The sequence below is a fragment of the Phalacrocorax aristotelis genome, chromosome 5 (genome assembly GCF_949628215.1).
Source record: "Phalacrocorax aristotelis chromosome 5, bGulAri2.1, whole genome shotgun sequence".
In the NCBI taxonomy this organism is placed as follows: Eukaryota; Metazoa; Chordata; class Aves; order Suliformes; family Phalacrocoracidae; genus Phalacrocorax; species Phalacrocorax aristotelis.
This window is the reverse complement of record NC_134280.1, coordinates 44405508-44423596: the sequence shown is the minus strand read 5'-3', so window position 1 is coordinate 44423596 and position 18089 is coordinate 44405508. Positions and strand designations below refer to the sequence as shown.

The 18089-nt window shown below is 44.5% G+C and overlaps 1 protein-coding gene across 3 annotated transcripts in view; it reads left to right on the top strand.

The window, feature by feature from the left end:
• Positions 1 to 18089, top strand: part of ADARB1 (adenosine deaminase RNA specific B1) — an 88623-nt gene that overhangs the window by 1365 nt on the left and 69169 nt on the right. The window lies entirely within an intron of this gene.

Genomic DNA, 18089 nt, shown 5'->3' with positions numbered 1-18089 from the left:
GCTTTCACCACTCTTTGTAGCACATTTATTCCTCAGAGAATCGTTTTCAGTGGTAAACTAAAACTTCCTGGATTTTTGTAACATAAACAAGATTGTGGTCTCTTTTTTTTTTTTTTTTTTTGGCGTGCAGAAGTGGTGACGAGCTTGCCCTGGCTGTTGGACTCGTATGGACATGCCACTTGCTCTGTTTGAGTTATCTGTCACTGCTGTTTGAGCGTCGTGCAAGTGAAGTCGTAGCATCATTCTCTGAGCTGTTATGCTTGAGAGTGGCAGCAGGCCAAGCCACAGAGTGCAGAAGATGTTTAGAATAATTAGTGATGGAATACCCTTTTAAAATAATTGTTTGGGTTTATCTAGCACTTGATTGTAGTGATATGTACCTCTAAAAATAGGCAGGCCTCCTGTGTAATGAGTCTCGTAGCATAAACAGTCACATCTTGAATGACTGTTGTTACGTATAGGATGTCTAAGATAGATGCTTTTGGGGATTTTGCCAAATCCTCTGTCCATTTGAGTATTTTTTTCTGCAGCGAATAATATGGTTCTTGGCCCTTACAGTGTATAGTCGTGCAATGACCAGAGGAGAAGCTTAGTAACCCTCGCCGTTTGGGGCTGGCACAGCAGGACAGAAAGCTTCTCACTGCTCCTCTGGCAGCCCACGGTCGAACAGTCCTATCTTTTCCACGAAATTCGTGCTCTGTACGCTGCCACATTCGCAGATATGTGGCCAGCAGTTAGCTTTGACAGGTGCATTGCTTTTGCTTTGACGCACTGTTCTCAGTTAATTAAGCGCAGAGCTCCGTCGGCTAGGGTTTGTCTCTGCTGGGGAGTACACAGTTTTTGTGCGAAGAGGAGAGAGCAGCTCAGGTGTGATTGTGGTCATGCTGCTTGCGCTGGTGTGCTCGCGCCGCACCAGTCTCTTTGTCACAGTGCTTGGCTTCGTGAGGCTGGCCTCCCAGGATCTGTCCCCAAGCTTGCCAAGGCATGGCTGCATGAACGTGCGATTCTTGCTTTCAGTAATTAAGAAAAAGCAATTTTCCCAACATCTTGCTGTACAGTTTAACGGAGCATAACAGATGAGGTGTGGCCCTAACCTCTCACGCACATGTGCTTTTTAAAGTTTCTTTTCAGCAGGCAGTGTGCTGGCCAAGTCTTCTCCGACGTGGCTTGTGTGCGAAAGCATCAGCTCCATGGCTCAAGGGAGAGTAGCCCAGCTTTTTCAGCAGGAGGAGAAGTTGCGTTATGAAGATATGTCTTCTGAGAAGACTTTGTAGAGGACATTGTGCTTAGTGTTTCAAGTGGGAGGTGTCTTGTGTCTTGTAGCTTTGCCCACACTGCAGTCATGGACCTCAGGCCATTTTTATATTTGCTCCCCTGAGCTTATTCAGATTCATTTGCTCTGATGAAAGTTTAGTACCCTTTTGTGGGCTGTATGCGCTTTGGGAATGGAAACATGGTGCTGTAGGCCTTCAGTGGCAGGCCTCTTGCTTGCTGTGAGCACATAAGTCTTCTAGAGTACGTTTACCTTGTTTATTATAAGCAAATGGGACTTTTTTCTCTTTTAAAAGCCAACTGTGTTTTGACTTAAGTGAGCAAAAGCTAAATGGCTGGGCTTATTAGCTCAGACAGGGCATCATCGCAGTTTTGGACTGCAACCAGGTCAGGCTCTGCTGCCCTCCAGCAAACTCATCTCTGCACTCAGTGTATCCCACGCCGGTGCCTTCGGTTGCTTGCAGTCACCTGGTCAGAGATCCTGCGTGGGAGCAAAGCGTTCCTGTTAAACAGGGTGATAGCAACCACTCCTGTTGGAGAGCTGTGGGACAGACCAGCAATATAACATGCCCTCCGAGGAACTCGGCCTTGGTGTTTTTGGGATGTCATCTGTGACTTGAAGTTTTGGGGATGGCAGTGGTGAGTGTGCGCCCGGCAAGGAACACTTCACCGACTTCAGGGGCTGAATGAGTAGTGCTTCTCTGTGCCAGGACGATTTTAGGCAAGGCTGAAACAGGCTGTCTCCAGGTGCTGGCAGTGAGTGTGGCTTGTCAAGTTGATGCCTCTTGCATTTGAAGTCAGTTCAGTGGGTGCAGGACCCTGACACGTTAGGTGAGTATCTTTGAACATTGAAGGGCATGGTCTGAAGAGAGGTGTGTGGCACTTGCTGGTTCTGCATCTTCTGAAACCAGTAAGTGCTTGGCACCTTTGAAACTCGGGCCATCCAGCTGCCATACTATGGATTTCAGTTTAAGTACCAAAGATTAAAACTGTGGTTTTGGACTGTATTTATCAGTAGAGGCTGTTATTTATGTACCTTGGTTTTAAAGGAAATACCTTTATAGTCTAAATGTTGCATGACCAAAAAAAAAAAACCTTGGCAAGTGATTATGTTAGCAAATGAAATGACATTTTAAAGCAAGCTTCTTTCCTGTTTGCATACAGTGTGTCTGGTTTTTGCTCTTTCCTACCATTTAACAACAGAGTGCATTTTTTCAGTCCTTCTAGTGATTGTCTTTCATGTGGTAGGTATGATAAATATTTGTTTTCCCAATTTGAATCCTTGAAGAGGCTGTCAGCAGGCTCTGGGAGCTGGCAGGAGCCAGCTGTGAGTACCAGGGTCTGTAGCTGCCCAAAGCTGCAGCACACCTGTGTATTTAAAAAATAATTTTAAAAAAAACAAACCATGTAACTGATACTACTCTGGGAGCCGAGCTTGTGTTGGAATGATGCCCTGGACAGCCATTGTCTTAAGGATATCTGGTTGCAAAGGGAATTGGGATCGTTTTTATGTGCTCTGCCTCTGGGTCAACTGCGGCGTTGTTCCATCCCTGTGCAAAGGGACTTCGGTGCCTCCACAAAAGCTGTGCAAGTTACCTTGACCCTCCTTTGCCAGCAGAGAGCATGGGGCTGAGTCAGCGCAGGCTGCTGAGGGCTGTGACTCAGTGCTGTCCCCTCGAATGCATGTCCATTCTGCTGCCAACACAGCCAGGGAATAACCTGATTACAGAAGCATCCTCTGTGGGTATCTACTGGTTAGAGGGATCTGGGAATGTTGGGCTGCTTTTGGTAATGATATATGTTTTGGCGGAAGCCCGTTGTTACTGAGCTTTTATATGCTGTACCAAGCATCTGTGAAAGTACCAGGAAGCTCAGAGGCCAGAAGCTTCTTTCCTTTGTACTTGATAGCACGGTGTTATGGTTTCATATCTTTCTGGGTTGTGTTGGTTTTAAAATCTTATTTTATTTCATTTTAAATATTTTTGGTTTTAATTTATGTGCTTGAAGAGGAATGGTGCTTTGTTTTCCTTGGGGAGACATTTCTTCCCTAATGCTGTAGGGTTAGGCCTGTTTGCGTTTCTGTCTATTAAATTGAGGATTGCCTCATGAACAAGTGTGTTTATCACCAGGTGTTATCCTGCCACCCTCATATGTTTCGATTTCTCATTGCATAAGCATCACGCTGTCAGTGCCCCTGAATGAAATTGGTGAATGCATTGAAAAGTCCATCCAATTTGTCAAGAGGGTAGAGGTGTCAAAGGTAAGTGTCGAAGTTGTGTGTGTCCAAGAATCTGCGTGGAGGAAGTTCTCGGATTAGTGCTCCTCTGGAAGAAAGGCTGTTGCCTGAGTTCAAATATATTATTAGACATCAGATGATCTTTGTGGTAGGGAGACAAACAGGAAATCGAGTTTTATAAGTAGTTCCAGTAGAAGCTGTGTATCCTTATTCTCCTTTGTGAAGGTGGTGAGGAGTGATCTGACGAGCAGTCTTATATTGTCATAGGTGACAGAAGAAGACAAAAGTTTTGAGAACCGTCCTTCATCCTGCCCCTTGGGGCTGAAGGGGGAGGGAGGTGAGCGAAGGCTGTAGATTTCACTGTAAAGGCTTTTATAGTTGTCCAGGAAAATGTTCTTTTATAGGTGCCACATAACCTCTCAGGTCTGGGGTTTTTCTGCGCAGAGTGCTTTTGGCTGAGATGCAAAAGAAAGAACTGCTCAGGGGGTTGAAGAGTACCGCCTTTTTCCTGTTTGCATCAGCATGAATTTGAGATTTATACTGATGTTCTTTTCCATTTTGATTTCTGAGACTTTTCCTTTGTGAGGCATGCTGAAACCAGAAAATTTTTTTCAAATTTATTTTTTAGTTTAAAGAGATTCTAACAGAATGCTGCTCTTGGACCCATATCTTGCATCTTTCGGGTAAGATGCTGAGCATCCTGAGTATTCTCATTCAGAGAAAATGTGGGAGGAATATACTGTATTTTGAATTTAAAGGAAAATAGAAATCCTTGTGATTTGGTGATGAGTTTGGCGCTGCACGTCAGGATGTACTGTCTGATTACCTAGTTGTCTGTTGCTTTTGTTACTATAATGCTTTAAGTAGCATAAACAATTTTGTGATGGGCCTTTGGTAATATTAGGCTTGATGACTATACTGATGCCAATTTATCATTGTTCCAAACTCTGTGTGTGCTAGCACTGTTAATGTCCCAATAGCTCTCCCTCCCCTTTCTGCTATTAATTTAGTCGTATCGACTCTGGGAAGAGAAGAACTGTTTAAAATTTGATCAAAATGAGAACAGGCAAGTATGGAAAACATTACTTTCTTTTGTCAGATGTAGCATGTGGAAATGAAGTTTTTACATAGGGATTGTGAGTCAGCCTCAACTAGAAGTGCTTTTTTTCCCGTTTAATCTGTTTAAGTTCTGTGATTTGCGGAGATAATTAGTACCTGCCCCTTCAGTTCTGAAGGGCTTCTACTGAAAGCATTCAGTACGTCTAAAATGAGGTTGATTTTTATTTAGGTTGATTTACTCAGCTCCTCATCTTTATTAGCAAATGAGTCTTTACGTTTAAACTGTCACCGCCTTTTTCCTTGCTTAATTATACTCTAATATTTGGTCGCAGTCTGGGAAGCTATTGGAGGGGAAAAATATCTGTAACTTCTTACTTTAAATGCAGTTTTTATAAAACTTTGTTTACAAAGCCCATTCTGAATCAAAATTAGTTTTTATTTTTCACCTCAAATATTGAGCACAGGTACTGAGTACTTAATAATAATGATAAAGACTTTATATGACTCCCAGTAAGAGCATAGTAGGATCTTTAATTGAAAAGCTCCATCAGGCCTATGTTTTCATTAATAAAGTTTGCACATGCGTGCAGACTAGCTGGAAAATAAATGTGGACAACCCTAGCAGAAGACTCCAGCTAGGGGTAATATAAACACAAGGTATGGACCGTAAATCAGGAAATTTGTGCAGCAGAAATTACCGGGGACTTGGGAGAGTATGGAAGAAAAGTATCTCTGCAGGTTTGCCCCATTCTTGCAGCAGTGCTGAGAGACGAGTATAGCCCTTGAGATGATGGAGCCTTAGTGTGACCCACCCTGGATGCTGTTAGGACAGTAAGGAAAAAATGTATACTGATCAAAACCAGACTAAGATAACACGTTTCAATGCTGCTTTTGTCCTTAGACTTGCCACGCTTTTCACATCTAAGAAGAGAGGATCAGTACTGGTATATTTAAGTCTCTGAAAAATGAGAAGAATGAACATAAGCCAATGGCTGAACTGTGCTTCGTTTGTGAGAAACTTGAAATAAAGTTAGCTCCATGGGGGAACCGGATTTATATACATCCTCCGCTGCCTAAGTTTTAAAGCTTGCTCTCAACACACACAAGTAGTTCACATTGGGAGACCAAAGGAGGAGGCGATAACTTCTCTTTTGTCAAGTGCTTACCAATTTTTTAATCCAGATAGCCTTTGGTCAAGCTTACACCCCAGAAAGAACTTTGTAGCACTTGAGTTTTATGTGTTTTCCACACTATGGAAATTAGCAAGGGCTTTAATGAAGAGAGAGGAGAGATCTCCTTCATGATAGCTGCTTAATCTGTATGAGAAATAGTGTTATTTCCTCACTTAAGTTTTGGTAATTTTGATAGCTGAAACTTTTAATTTGGTTGAATGTTCCCTTTCGGACACTGACTGTGTAGGTTTGCAGCCCCTTGGATCTGTTGCCTGTGGAGTCTGCACAAAGTCTGGGTGCCATTTTGAAGGTGTGGAGCCACAGGCAACTGTGAATTATGGTCATAGTCCATGTTAAACCAGAGTCATCTTTTTCAACTGGGCTAAATCGTGTTCCCATTTTTTTTTTCTCCTGAAGCTTTTCAGAGCAGCTGTGTGGCACTATGCTTCCATTTTCTCAGCAGCGTTGGCTTTGATGTGCTCTCTGGAGCTGCAGCTCCTCTCTTGGTTAGAAGCACTCCTACAGCTGGAGAAGTCGTCATTCAAGTGCTGAGAGCAGGTGTGCTTTCCTGGGATTTAATGTGTATTATACAGACATTCTTGTAGTCGTATTTTTACAGATGCCTTTTATCTCCTGCTGCTTACCAGTGCCAAGTGGTATTCTGCAGTTTGATGTTGCGTGATACTGTGTTTTGATAACACAGCGGAGCTGGAAATTAATGCTTAACTTGAACCAGTGATCCTGGCAGTTGTGTGTTGGGTGTGTATGCTAGCATTTTTGCACCGGGAACGTGCTTTTAATGGTCTCCTGCTCGTCTCCACCTCTGTGCTTCAGCTTGCACAGAGGCATGAGGTGGGAGCCCATGCCCAGGCATCCTTTGGAGGATGGCAAGAGTGGAGTTGATCTATCAGGGCATGTCTGCTGCCTGTAAGTTTGTGATTGCCTCAATTGCTAATGAGCCTTTGATTAATCAGAAGCTAAACTGGGACCCGCTGAGTTAGTAGCTCTTAAGAATGTGAAGCAGAAAAGTACAGCTGACTTGAGCAAAAGTGTGGAGGTCTGGTTGGGAGCACATGTGCCTGTGCTTTTGACAAAGTACAGGTGAAGGGGCAAAAGTCTCCAAGACTAAAGAGCTTTCAAGAAAGCTCTCTTATTTTTTTCAGAAAATCCTCCCCTAACACTGAAGCCTACCTTTTGTGCTCGAACCAATGGGAGCTTGAGTTCGGGTGCTTGCCCTCTCTTCCATGAGGACTTTCAGGTCCTTCCGTCGTAGTAAAGTCTGAAGTCTGATTCCTCAACCCCTCCCCCCTGTGTCTTTGAACCTCTTTGCAAAAATCTGGGAAGTTACGTTAAACCCAGCTCTGCCATTTTCCATGACAATGATAATGAGTTGGGAATAATTCCCATCTGTGCAAAGGGTGCATTAGTCTGAAAGCCTTTGGGTTTATTCCCATTGATGCTTTTGTATCAAAGTTGATTTCCATAGACCTCAGCACTGATGAATGCGGATAATGAGGGATAGTGAGTACTACTGTAGCTGTGTCTGTTTTTTTTTCCTAGTGCAGCCTAGTTTCTCTTCTCTTATCCCCTGAAAACTATTCTTAGTAAGTAGTTGGGTTTTTTCAAATTAAGTGAGTGGATAATCAGTATTTCATTCACTGTCCTTACATATGCTTAAATATAGTATTAACCTAATCTTCTTATGCTTTTCCTCCTGCTGCCCCTGAGTTCATAAAGGAACCAGGTTCACTGTTAATAAGATCTATGAATGAACTTGCCTGGAAGAAAGAAGTTATTTTGGTCTTTGGCTTGTATTTATTGCCTAGGTCATCATTTATTTATATTTTTGGGAGATAGCATCAGTCTTTGTGTACTTCATGTAGGACATGGAGTTGCTGGAGGGTGTCCAAAGAAGGGCAGTGAAGCTGGTGAAGGGACTGGAGAATAAGTCTGGTGAGGAGCGGCTGAGGGAAGTGGGGTTGTTTAGCCTGGAGGAGTCCAAGGGGAGACCTTATCGGTCTCTACAACTACTGAAAGGAGGTTGTAGCAAAGTGGGGGTTGGTCTCTGCTCCCAAATTGCTAGTGACAGGTCGAGAGGAAACAGCCTCAAGCTGCATCAGGGGAGGTTTAGATGGGATACTAGAAAAAATTTCTGTACTGAAGGAGTGGTCAGGCATTGGAACAGGCTGCCCGGAGAGGTGGTGGAGTCACCATCCCTGGAGGTGTTCAAAAAACATGTAGCCGTGGCACCTGGGGGCATGGTTTAGGAGGCATGGGGGTGTTGGATTGGCGGTTGGACTTGATGATCCTAGAGGTCTTTTCCAACCTTAATGAATCTGTGATTCTTCTGTGTTCCCCCCCCCCGCCCCCCTTGTTTCTTTGGTGCTGATGAGGGCAATGTTTCTGTGTACAAATTCCTTAGATGTGGTCTGTGGAATGTTATTTGGGTGGGGTTTTTTCTTTTGTACCTGCTTTGAAAGTAAAAAGTCTGTCTCGTGGCAAACTATTTTCTCTTTTAGGAGGGGTGATCGACTTGAAAACCCCCAGGTGGTGATTGACATCTGTCAGTCTCCTCGTGTAGGAGTGTCACACGCCCCCGCCTCAGGGCTGAAGCGGGGGTTGGGGGGGGGCGGGTTGCCAGGGGTTTTGTCTCGCTGCTCCACGGGCCGTGCTGCTCCGGCGGCCGGCGTGGGCGGCTGCGGGTCCCCACGGAGGGAGAGAGGGAGCTCTCCGTGGTGCCGAGCGGGGCCGCCCCGTCTCTCCCGGCCACCCCCGGCGGCCCCGCGGCAGTGGCCGGCGGGGAATCCCGCCTCCTGCACGGAGGCTTCGAGTCTGCCCTGCCGAGATCGGCCTGCTCCGGTGCTGGGCCCACGGCCTGGGAGCAGGGCAGGAGGTGTGTTGTGTCGGATGTGGGCTGCTCACCCCAGCTTGCCAAAAGTACAAAGTGTGCGCTGTCGCTGTATTCAGCTTCAGCACGCTAGAAATAATACACACTTGGAATGTCAGGCCATGGTCATGTTTCCTGGAGGTGGAGTAAATATAATGTACCTTAATATAACCGCTGTTACTACTAGTCTGTACATTCTTCTCCTCCACCACCCCCCCGCATTTCAGATCACGATGGCTAGCTTTTTTGTAGCCCAGGTAATACTCAGCAGTATTAGACGGTATTCCCAACTCCACTGGTCATTTTCCATTTCCTTTGACCTTCTCATGCACTTTTTCTTTAGGCAAAACTGCTTGCTTTTCATGTTGGGTTCAGTCGGGTTTAACAGCCAGCAGGTGGGAAGGTGAACCATGATACTTCTGAAGCCGGTTTTGCCGGCCCTGTTATAAACATATGCAGCTTCTCTCAGCACCAATGGTATGGGTTCCTCTGATAGGGAGGTATGGTGGTTGTCCTGTGAAACATGGAAACAGCAGTTCCCTCTGAGAAGTCTGAAAACAGCAGGATCCCCTAGATGTGCAGAGTCCGGGAAAGTGAGTATAAATGTGTGTTTTTGCATCCACTGGTACTTAAGATACATACAAACTGCTCTTGCTCCAGCAATCTGCTGGACTTCAGGCAGCATTGGCAGTGAATACTACTTTAATGTGTGTGTGGTGGGATACTTTCAAATAGATGACTTTTGGATCTGTGTTAGGAGGCTGCTGCCTCCTAAAATCGGGGTTTTTCATCTCACAGAGCTAGAGTCTTAGTTTCTTGTTTAGTGCAGCTAAACAAGAGAACAGCCAACTCCCTATATTTCTTAATGAATAGCTTCCTTTTCACAGAAAATGTGTGCTGTATAGGTGTATATATATGAAATATATGCATATTTTATGTTCAGTACTTTGTCCAGAATAAAAATTTCAGTCTAAAAATAATTTAGGTACAGTAAAAGGGCACTACAGTAGCACAATCTAAATTCCACTCAGCAACATGATTTCTTCACATATGAACTGATGTACTCCTTGCTTCGGTGGCTGAGATCACTTAGGTAGTCTTGATTGCGTTAAATGGATCTTTCACTCTGTAATTCTGTTGGAGTGAACCTGAAACAAATTTTACATCTTGAGTTATTTGCCTCCCTGTTGTCTGTGTGCCAAGGGAGTGGGGAATTTCCACAGTTACAGGAGGTGATGTAGCATAGTCTGTACAGAAGCAGTGCTCATCCCTCTGTTAATCTCTTGCTGTTTTTTAAATTCCTGGGGACCTGTGATGGGGTGATCTTTAGACCTTATGTGTGTGTTGGTGTATGTGTGGGAAGTGCCAGAGGTGGAGGAGGGATGTGGTGGCGGTATGGGTATGTACATGCCCCATGAGGTGGGATGGCAGTAGCATCCTGTACCACAGTAGGCACCTTGGATGGCACCACAGTTACTGGGTTTTGACTGGAGTGGAGATGCAACCAAGCAGGCCTAAGAAGAGACATGGCACTCTGGTTTCCAGCAAAATCATGGGGAGGTGACCCTTGTGCCCCAGGTGAAGGCTGGCTTCCCTCAGCTTACGCATCCTTCCTGGGTACTGCTCAGCTGCTGCCCTTCGCTGTCACGTGTGGGATGCTGGTAGCTCTCCTCCTCCTGGGGCCACCTGGAAATGCTTTCTGAAAGGGTGTAGAACAATGACGGCGCTTCTGGCTAATCCAGTGTAGTCCTTCCTCTGCTGTCATCTGCAGCATGTATCAGTTCTGCCTGAAAAGCATTGATTATTTTTTGCCTTCATACAAAAACCTCATTTGGTTCTGTACACTGCTCCCTTCCAGGACAGATAATTGCTTCTCCTTTTTTCCTCTAGCCCCTGTATTTGGTACAGTTGTACTCTGATTTATTCTCTTAGACTGAGCAGCTCTTGGGAGACTTCCCTTGAACTCCCTAGGCCATATATCACCTTGCAGTCCTCTCCTATTTGCCTTCTGCTTTGAAACGATGTCGGTTTGCAAGAGGTGGCAAAGATGGGCAGGGTCCTGTATGCAATTTTGCCATGCCTTGTGGAATGATAAATTCCTGATAGAAATAATTCTGTTGTATTGGTAAATTTTCCTCAACAAAATGTATGCTCTGGCAGATCTCTGTCCTATCTCTCTTTAAGCACTCTCATTCTGGAAGTTGCTAGCATCTCTGCAGAACTAGTTAAGTATTGTGGTGTTCTATCAAATACCATATTGATTTATTTTTATTGATATGAGTGGTATTAACTCCAACTCTGTCATGTCCGCATCTGACTGGTGATGGTGACTGTTACAAAAAATGTGCAGTTTCTTGAGAGGGGGTACACTGGGAAAAACCATCTGAAAATCTGGGTCAGTACGCCTGCTTCTAACCAGTGCTTCATGGATGCGCTCAATAATGCACAGTTTGACCGCTGCAGACCCATGGGGTATGTGATCCTCTCTGAAGCATTTCCTTCTGCTCTTGCTCAGCAAGACTTTCTTTTTGGCCAGTCTTACTCAACAGTTGGCTCAGCTAATATATAGAGGAATTAATTCCCATTCAAAGTGTGGTTTTTTTCTTCTAAAAATATTTTTTGCATCTTCCACCATATAAATATTTGTCCAGCTTTCGCAGTTATCACAGTTAAAAGGCTGTATTGCTTATGAATCAGGAAAATGCTTTTGTGGATTCAAAATGAAGATCCATCCAAGAAAACAGCAGTAGCAGCAGTATAGACTTCACACAACCTTGGGTATATAGATACAGCAGCAGAGATGAAAATATACATGGCAGTACCAAAGCTGAGGAACCAATGTGGGAACAACAAAAAACCCAAGATGTTGTAATTACTCTAAATTATATTAAAAATAATATCTGAAGGTCAATATGTGTAACTGAAATACCATTTCTCTCACCCATTATTAAGACTTAGATTTGGTTAACTCATGGGGGTAAAAAACCACGTGACTTATATTTTGTCCCTTTTTTTAAGACCAAAATTTCTTCACCCCTCTTTTCTAACTTAGAAAATAAGTTTTACTACACAGAGTAACTGGCAGCTGTTATTACCGTAGCATAGATTTGTGAGCAACCACCGTTTAAGTAACTAACCCTCGCTTTCAAGGAAAACTAATGAATTTGGAAAGGACTTGTGTCTATAAATGCACAAAGGGTGGAGAAACCACCCCCCCAAAAAAATAAATGGAAGAGGGCAGCTTTTGGCATAAGAACCAATGGATTAGCTAGCTAGGAACCTTTTTATAGCGGAAAATGGCACTTGCTGAGACCTGTGGTAGTTAAATCAGAGAAGTGGTATTTCCTCTGTTGATCGAGGAGAGAGTCAACTCCAAAGTTCCCATGAGTTTATAAAAGATTGGTACTTTGGAGAAGCAAATCATCCAGCTTTTGCAGAGAAATACTTGCCTTCATGCCCTGCCATTTGATTGTTTTGATTTTTGGGATCATCTGGATCCTGTATTTGGGGTTTTTGCTGAATGTTGTAGACATAAAATCTGCTAGCCATGAATTGTAACTTTAACTTCAGCAGGTGCTGAGCTTTGCATTCTGTCTTAAACATTGTATTTTATGTTTCCCTCTGTTTTTGTTGGAATGACCTGAATATTAGTAGTTTGAAATATAAGCCAGCTTTCACCCCACCGGGAAGGGAACAGCACAGCCTGATGGTTAAGGGTGCTGTATCGCCACTTCTGCCAACTCAGTAAGTGCCCCCCTGAGCATCAGCCTGGCTGTGGCTGCACTGGGAGCTGCAGCAGCTTGAGATGTGGTGAAGCTCCTGGTGTACAGCTATAGCAGGTGTCACAGCTGGGTAAAGCTGAGCTGGTTGGGATGCTCCTGGAAAAAAAGCACAAGCAATATGGGAATCTCTGTGCTCTGGGAAGCCATGTGGCTCAACAGCCCACAAACGCTGAGTGAGGTGGTTTTTTCGGTGTAAGTTGGAAAAGCATTTTGTATTTCCTATGGACCAGTACAGTGAATTGTTTCAGCTCACTGCGTTTTGAACATCTGTGTTTCTATGCAAGGTTACAGTCCTTTAACCAAATATTTTCAGCCCTAGTATTTAAAATTTTTTTTTTTTAATGGAACTTTTCAAACACACAAAAGGTAAGATAAAAATTTTGTCTGTGTCTGGAACTTTCATTACTGACCGATTACTTCTCCCTCTCTTAAATATATGTAGTTTCAGATTTGTCTTGCTAGGAGATTCTTTGGGGCCTCTTTGTCTTTGTATAATTTAGTAGATAAAGTAGGCATAAGTATTTCTGCTCTCATTGGCCTAATTTTCTTTGGCTATCAGGAGCAACTTTTAATACTCAAGAGATGTTATATTGTCTAAAAATCTATTTATCAAACTTTATCTGAACTCAGAAAGACTAATGAAAATGAGTATATTGTTACCTACTGACAACTCAGCCTATGGAGGTAATGCATCAAAATTGTCTTCTGTAGTATTGAGTCTCTGTCTTGGTACACTCACAGGTTTGGGTCCATTTGCGCTCAGCTGTGGTTTGAATCACAACTCACAAGACTTCTCAAACCTTTTTCTGTATGCAAGTAATGCAAACCAAGGACATCCCATCCTGACCTGTGCCTGGGCCATGCCATTATCTTCCCTCTCTCTCTCTCTCCTCTTGCCCTATCCAAACTCTACCCGGCATTTCCCTTGCTGGTCTTTTCGAACTCAGTGTTGTATTACAATTTCTGGAGTAAGAAGGTGGTAAGTACCATTTCTGCACAATGTGGCTGTAAAATGTCTAATGTTCTGTGATGGCAAACACTCTGCCCACGCACCAGAGTGATGATGGAAGTCAGATTTTACACCATAAGTGTGGTTGGTTGTTTTTCTTTTTTTAAACATACAGATATTTAATACTGAATAACACAAGGAACTACTCTGGAAGGGACAGTTTCAGTCAGTCTTGTGTTAGGACATCCCCGATAGCCAGCTGTAGCTGCCAGGTCATGAGGAAGGCTTCCAGAAACCTGGAGGACTGACTGGGAGTTGAGCCCTTCAAAAGTTAGCTTGAAGTTCTTCAAATCTGCTCATATTTGTAGTGGGGGGAAAGCATAAATGAGATTTTTTTAGAAATGAAAGGTAACACTTTCATATTCTTGGAAGTCCCTCAGCTGGTTCTTCCAGAAACATTGCAGTGATGAGACATACATGCAAAAATCCTGGAAGCTGCCACCATGGAAATGCAGACTGTTGGTCAGACTTGAGTTACAAACATGGGGTGCTTTGAGTTTGGCTTGCTGAGGCTGCTGTCGTTGTGCGCTCTCCCCATGTGCTGTGACAGCCTGAGAGCAGGCATCTGTGGGGAAGAAAACCCAATATAAGATGCAGGAGCTGCTTTTTTGGCTCCCTACTGCATCGAGGCAGTTTGTGTGATTCCCCTTTTCTCACCTTGTGTGGTAGGGCAAGGGCCGCAAGATGCCTGCAGGGAGGTCAGAGTCCTTGCTCGTGGTCCATCGCCAGGGTTGTGCTGTGAAAATGGCTGCAGCCGGACTGGGATGGTGGGGGACACCTGAGCGCACTAAGGTGTGAGCATTCCCCTATGCAAGAGAAGGGCAAAAGTTACAGCTCTCTGCAGCCTTTGGCTACTCTTCCACTTCCCAGCTCCTTTGGAGCTTAGCCCCTCTCCTGTCCCTGTGTTGCTCTCTCCTGCAGTCTTCAGCTCTGCCCAGAGCACAAAATGGGTATATATGCATAAATAGGGAAGCAGTGAGAAAAACAACTGACCTGGAAACGTGATCTCCAGCTAATCACACCCCAGTCCTTGTTCGGGGAAAACAGCATGATTCAGGTTTCTTCTGCAGTCTTTTAGTTAGAACTCCCTGTGCATGGAGTTCCTGTAGTGTGCAAGTTAAAGCCAACGGATTAAAGAGCTCTGACATCCTCCCATGTTAAATACAAAATATCATTTAAAAAATAATAATAACAAAGCATGCACTGGCAGTGACCACAACCTGCCTGCTTGAGTAGGATGATTGCTGGGATGACAGAGTCCCGTTGCTGCTGTTGGGTGCCCTGGCTTTTGGTAGTACACACGTGCAATTCATAATTTTTGTTTCCCTGATTTAGTTTGTGCTTCCTGGCTTTTTGTGCAAAGTGGTTGCAGTTTCATGCTGTTTCCCCTGGTGGGGGAAGCTGCTGGTGAGCTGCAAGCTGATGGAGAATGGTTAGCATTGTGATTCATGTGAAAGGCTAAGCCTGAAACATGCACAAACAATATCTGTGTTTCCAGCCTCTATCTTGGTGTACCCTTTTTATTGAAGCTGCAGTACCCTCTTCTGCTGTTTTATCTTCATATAGGCGCTATAAACTGTGATCAAGTTGCCTTCTAATCTTACTGATAAAATTAATGAAACTCTGGCTGGGCTGCATGAGATGTTTTTTTCTGCAGTCATTTGTGTGTGTGAATACATCTGTGCCCCTTGGATCTTGTCAAGAGGAGGGGTTTTTAATCTCCTTCATGTCACTTGTCCTCTGCCAGGTGTAGATAGGTAACCCTAGTGTCATTCAGTGCTTTGCTTTTAAATCCAGCAATAAATCGTATTGATTCTTCAGGCTGCAGAAGTGGTCTAGGAGGTCCTGGTGAGGTGCGTCTTGTTACCAGGTACTGCTTGGCATGGTCATACTTCACCTCACTTTTGCTAATTGCTGGTCTGTCTCCTAGCTTTGTCAGCAGCCATTTGTTACACCGGTGGCTGGAAGCAGCTGATGGCAGCGGTTTGTTTTTCTGCCTGGCAGCAGGTTGGTCTTCCTGTCCTGTGTTTAGAAGTAGAAGTCTGTGAATAAGGTGCGTTGTTTCAGTGGTTCTGAAGCAGTAAACTTAATATTTAAGGGCCGTGGGGAGTGACTTCCCACAGTAAAGGCCAGAGAAGATACTCATACATCCTTAATGCAGGACATAATCTCATGGTTTTGAACACTGTTAGAATGAGTCATAAGTATTTTGCATCTTTTTACTAAACATTGATTTCTGAGGCATTTTTCTGATGTCTAATGTTAAGGTACAAAATGTCCATGTAGCTCATGTGGATCTTATCTTAGGGAGGAAGCAAGAACGAAAATAAATAGCCTGCCTTGCTCTGAAGTCTTATAAACATTGTTGGTGTTCTAATGAAGAAAGATTTGCAGTCTTCTAGTATACGCTGAACATATGTAGAACAAGCATGCAGGAGGTTTTAGAGGTGTGTTTTTTTAGGATGTGTTAAGCAGAAACCACAGGTTGCTCACGGTAGCAGAGACAACAGCTTTCAGCAGTATTCTTGGTTGGTGCAGGAATGTCCATGTCTTAGTGGAGCATCTTCTAGAACCAGAATGGGTCATGACAGCTGGGAAGGGTGGGTTGTCCAGTCCTCGCCAGCCCTCTAGCCTAGGTGCTCATCTGCAGTTTGTGGTCCAGACTAATCTTTTTCTTAGAATCATAGAATCGTAGAATGGTTTGGGTTGGAAGGGACTCTTAAAGGTCACCTAGTCCAACCCCCCTGCAGTGAGCAGGGACATCCCTAAGTAGATCAGGTTGCTCAGAGCCCCATACAACCTGACCTTGAATGTTTCCAGGGATGGGGCCTCTACTACCTCTCTGGGCAACCCGTTCCAGTGCTTCACCACCCTCATTGACAAAATTTTTTTCCTTATATCCAGTCTAAATCTACCCTCCTTTAGTTTGAAACCATTACCCCTTGTCCTGTCACAACAGGCCCTACTAAAAATATTGTCCCCATCTTTCCTATAGTTTCCCCTTTAAGTACTGAAAGGCTACAATACGGTCTCCCCACAGCCTTCTCTTCTCTAGGCAGATCAACCCCAACTCTCTCAGCCTGTCCTCATAAGAGAGGTGCCCCAGCCCTCTCTTTTTGTGGCCCTCCTCTGGACCTGCTCCAACAGGTCCATGTCCTTCCTATGCTGATGACCCCAGAGCTGGATGCAGCACTGCAGGTGGGGTCTCACCAGAGCAGAGGGGCAGAATCACCTCCGTCGACCTGCTGGCCACGCTGCTTTTGGTGCAGCCTAGGATATGGTTGGCCTTCTGGGCTGCAAGCACACAGTCCTGCCTCATGTCCAGCTTTTCATCCACCAGTACCCCCAAGTCCTTCTCTGCAGGGCCGCTCTACATCCCTTCATCCCCCAGCCTGTATTGATAAGGGGGCTGCCCTTACCCAGGTGTAAGACCTTGTACCTGGCCTTGTTGAACCTCATGAGTTTCTCACAGGCCCACTTCCTCAGCTTGTCCAGGTCTCTTTGGATGACATCCTGTCCTTCTGGCATATCAACTGTACCACTCAGCTTGATGTAATCTGCATACTTGCTGAAGGTGGGCACGATCTCACTGTCTGTCATTGATGAAAATATTGAACAGCACTGGTCCCAGTACAGACCCCTGAGGGACACCATTTGTCATCTCGACATTGAGCCATTGACCATTACCCTCTGGATGAGACTGTCCAACCAATTTCCTACCCACCGAATAGTGCACCCATCAAATCTGTATCACCCCAATTTAGAGAAAAGGATGCTCCAGGGGACCATGTCAGTGGCCTTACAGAAGCCCAGATAGATGACATCTGTAGCTCTTCTCTTGTCCACTGATGTAGTCACTCCATCATAGAAAGCCACTAGGTTGGTCAGGCAGGACTTGCTCTTTGAAGCCATGCTGGCTGTCTCAAATCACCTCCCTGTCCTCCATGTGCTTTAGCATAGCTTCTAGGAGGGTCTGTTCCATGATTTCCCCAGGTACGGAGGTGAGGCTGACAGGTCAGTAGTTCCCTGGGTCCTGCTTTTTACCCTCTTTAAAGATGGGCACAATGTTTCCCTTTTTCCAGTCACTGGGGGGAATTCACCTGACTGCCGTGACTTTTCAAATATCATGGAGAGTGGCTTGGCAACTTCATCTGCCGATTACCTCAGGGCTCTGGGCTGCATCTCATCTGGTTCCATAGACTTGTGTATGTCCAGGTTCCTCAGGTGGTCATGAACCTGATCTTCCCTTAGAGTGGGAGGGGCTTTACCCCTCTAGTGCCCATGTTGTGGTCCATCAACTCAGGAGGGGTGAGAAGCTGTTGTCTAAAAAGTACTAATATGGAACAGAGAAATTTACTTTCAATTGATTTCTCAAATTCCTTTGTCTTTCAGAAGTTGCTGCTTAGTCTTTAGATTGCACTATTGTACTATTTAAATTTGATTAATGTTTAAAACAGCTAAATGAGTAATGTAAATATTTAAACATTAGCTATAGTGAAATAATGATACACAAGATCAAAGCCTAGATTCCCCTGAAGGCATTTATGGTAATTTTGCTCACGTGAATAATTCCTTTGGCTTCCGTTGCATTCTCTTCTAAGGTAACTGCTCTTATACATGGGATGTCGTGATCCTGTAAAAGGGAGGAGGGGCATTAATCTTTGATTTTGAA